The sequence below is a fragment of the Thunnus thynnus genome, chromosome 16, assembly GCF_963924715.1.
Source record: "Thunnus thynnus chromosome 16, fThuThy2.1, whole genome shotgun sequence".
In the NCBI taxonomy this organism is placed as follows: Eukaryota; Metazoa; Chordata; class Actinopteri; order Scombriformes; family Scombridae; genus Thunnus; species Thunnus thynnus.
This window is the reverse complement of record NC_089532.1, coordinates 9,244,171-9,248,502: the sequence shown is the minus strand read 5'-3', so window position 1 is coordinate 9,248,502 and position 4,332 is coordinate 9,244,171.

Genomic DNA, 4,332 nt, shown 5'->3' with positions numbered 1-4,332 from the left:
TTATGTAGAAATGCTGATGAGGCCTATCCCTTACTAGTAAAGGATAGTGTATGTCACTCTTCCCTGTGCACATATATTTTATTTGGAATTGGTGACACTCAGTTTGTTGTTAGGTTTCATAATTGTATAATCTTACTATATAGTGTACTGTACATTCATGAAACTGGGAGGACACCACAAATGTGTTTTGACCTTTTTATTTTGCAGTCATCACTTGTCAGCTTGGAGCTTGGGAGAGAGAACAACAATGATTAATACATTGTGCTACAGTCATACTTACAGTGCGCATTGAAATCACTTCCCTTTCTAGTTTCAGGATTTCCGGGTCCAGTTTCCTCAGTGTTTTTTGTTTGATTTCCATGTTAAAGGTCTATATCCTGCAGTTTTTTTCTTGTGGACTTTTATCTTCACATCTGCCAGCTCTATTTGTCTCTCTAGGTGTTTGGTGTATAGACATCTGACAGTTTGTGAATTCTGTAAAACACCTATCAGTTAGCAGAGCAGGAATTGTGCATGATGTGGATTTTCTTTAGGCAACACTCACTATGTTTCCATGCTGGCTATCCGACTGTACAGCATCTGGGTCCTGTTACAAATGTGATATTTTTTTATGAGCACCACATCACTGACTTCTTATCCATGATGGACTAAGTATTTCCACAAGATTGACATGATACATTTGTACATTATTATCAGCAATCAAGGCACTGCAAAATGTTCTTATATTTAATCTTTACTCATTGCCAAATCCTCTTTTGTCCAGTCATGTTTGTTCTATATGACCATTGATAGAGAGATATAGAGACAGAGAGAGAGAGAGATTTGCACATATGGTTGTAGTACATATTCTTGCATTGTGGTTTGTAATTAGTCTTCATGGTACATTTCCTGAGTAACATTAACTTCCACTGATCACTTTTAAGGCAGGTGATTTTAAAATAATATGACCAGGAATTATACAAATGTCAAGACAAAACAAGTTAATCTCTACAACGCTACTGAATCCAAAGATAGTATCGAAAAGCCACAAGTCAACCCGCAGTCAGACGAGGTTTTCCAAATGTGTGATGAAAATCAATTTGTGTTTGTTTTCCACTCTTTGAGAATGCATTAGCATTGTTTCCATCATCAGTTGTATGTAGAGAAGTATAATTATTTTACAGACATTGGACATCCCAAAAATAAATGTAGCTTCTTTGATTTGGAATCTATCACAAAATTGAGACACTTACGGATAACTGATTGGTGTAACATGACTTCTGAGTAATGGAAATATAATAATATGGTGTTTAATGAACATGTGTCGATTCGGGCTAATGCAGATTTCCATATCTTCTTGATGAAGTAAAGTTTTGAGCATAAAGGGTCTACAACTACCCTTACAGATATTAATAAAATTGTATTGAATTGAAGTGAAAGTTTGTGTGCACGTACAAATATGGAAAAAAAAAACTGTGTGCGTGTGTGAGTGTGTGTGAGAGCCAGACGGACTGAGTGAGAGAGCTCTTGTGTGTATTCTAAAAGCAGGGGGCCTTTTCCAATCTCTCACAAACACAAAAAGCTGCTCAGCATGAACACACCAGGGGGGCTCTTAGGAAACCCATCAGCTCACAGGGAAAGGGCAGAGGAAAGACTTACATATAGGAAACAGGCTGAGGGTGTATAGGAGGAGCACACACACACACACACACACACACATCCTCAACTCATGGTCTGATGCATGACGGAGCATGGCAGAAACCGGACGTCTTTACATAACGCTTCACTGAAAATTATCAAAAATATTTTTACAAGAGACTCTTAAAAAAGACTTTTGGACTACTTAAAAGAGAAGTCCTACTCCTCGTGCTGCCCATTTGACAATCCACAACTCGAGATCAACATATTAGTGTACAAACACAGACAAACTGTCAGATCTTGCGGGGACACTCACACACAGAGGCAGGCCGGCAGACCCTCCCCACCGTGTTTCCATTGTAGCAGCCATTGTAACAGTTTTGTCTGAGCCATATGGGCTGGTTTAGAGATGTGGACCCCCAGCAGCTGAGGCTTTGTCCCTGTGTCACAGAGGTCGCTGGGATTGTGTTCCCAGCTAATTCCCTCTTTCAGGGACTGCAGATCAGAGTCTATAATGATCTGGGCGGCCTAGCACAGGGATTACTGCTGCTGCCTGTGACATCAACAGGCTTGTGTGTGTGTGTGTGTGTGTGTGTGTGGGTGTGTGTGTGTGTGGGTGGGTGGGTGAGAAAGAGAGAGAAAGATAGAGAGAGATGACATCTTAAGATGAAACATTGTCGCTACTCCTTGACAACAGGAATCAATTGTCCCCCCCCCCCCCCCTCACACCAAACCCACCCACCATACCGAAATAGATCCCAAACACACACACACACACACACACACACACGCTCTGAGTTTTCCACCTCATTTCCCTCAATCCAGTTTAGGCAAACATTATTAGCAGAGAAAGTGAAGGCAGTGAAGGGAAAGTAATGGCTTCTTGTGTCTTGACTGACCTCCATTGTCATCATATGGTTTACAAATTACAGAGTACTGTCTGGATGTTTTGCCTTGCACCTCTTATGTAGCCACTGCTGTGCTACTGTTACTCAGTAATGCACTCAACATATTTTTATTATTATGTTATTTTTTTAACTGTAATGGAGGAGCAAGCAGTCAGGTCTTCCACTTATGTAGTAGTGGTAATAAAAGTGTACAAATGCTGTGTTACAAGTTTAAATCCTGCATGAAAACATCCAAACAAGTCATTATTAGCATATTATAATGATAATAAGGTTTATTTAAATAGCAGTTATCAAAACCAGAGATTACAAAGTGCTTTACAAGGGGGAAAAAATGGAAAAACATATAAATACACACATGCAGACAAGTGATTTACCCAAATTGAATAAGGGAATACACTAAAATTACATTGTCAGAAGCAATATAAAAAAAAAGAAAGAGGTTATTCAAAAGCCTTTTGAGATAAATGTGTTATTTTGCAGAAGCAATTTAAAAGGATATACTGATTTTGCAAGTCTGGGCTCGTAAGGCAACTTGTTCCATTGTTAAGTTCCTTAACAGCAAGAAGCTCTGTCCCCTCTAGTCTTGTACCTTGACATAGACATGAGAACTGCCAATAACAAGTTCTTGTCTGGGGACCTTAAACTGCACACCGGTTGGTAAGGAACAAGTCATTCAGAGATAGTAGCTAATGTAGAGACATTAAGATGGGAATAATATGATCTCTTTTGTTGGTTTTTGTCGGTAGTCTGGCTGCTACATTCTGTACAATTTGGAGTCTATGAATTGTTTTCTATTTGTGCCAGTTAGGTATAATATATACTTAAAGTATCAAAAGTATAAATAGTGCAGAATGGCCCCTGTCTGTATTATTATGTACTAATAGTAATTTCTTAATACTGATGCATTAACTTCAAAGTTAATGCATCAGTAATAATTGTAATATGCTTGAGATGGAGTTAATTTGATTTGTTTTATATTGAAGCTGAAACAATTAGTCAGTTAATTGATCAAAAGAAAGTTAATCTGCAGCTATTTTAATAATCAATTCATTGTTTAAGTTGTATTTCAAGCAAATATGTCAAACATTTCCTAGTCACAGCTTCTCAAATGAGAGAATTTGCTGTTTTTCTTTGTCTTACATGATCTTTTGGTTCTGTGAGTCGCTCAAACAATCAATGTTGCAGCCCTATTTTACATACTGTTTAAAGTACAATGTATGACAATCAGATTTGGCATCATACGTTTTCAAAATCTTATTCTGCAACGTAACTATAAATAAATGTAGTGGAGTAAAAAGTACAAATTCTGTCTCTGAAATGTTCATTAGAAAAGAAGCAACACTTAAAAATACTCAACTAAATCGAAGTAAATATACTTAAGTTACTTTCCTACACTTTTTGCATACTTTGCTATTATGAACACCAGAAATTATACTGCAAAAGTAGAATGAATGTAAAATAAAAGTTGACCTTATGGCATGGTCACTGATAGCACGAGCAGAGAAGCCTGTATTTCAATTAATGGCTCATTACAACAAGAGCATATAAATTACTTCCAGGAGAAACTAATTTAAGTCATATATATTTGAACATTGTTGTTGCTGCTATTGGATTGTTTCAAACAATGCTCGCCAGACACACTTCGAGGAAATAGGAAACCAACCTGAGTAATCAGATATGTGTGTTCTCAAGAAGAGAAACATCTGCATTCGAAATGAAGGGCACTCATAAACATAGATGCTGAAGAGTTATTTCAGAAGAAGAGAAGCACCCAACTCTTCATGAAGCCCTCCATTGCTTTATAAAG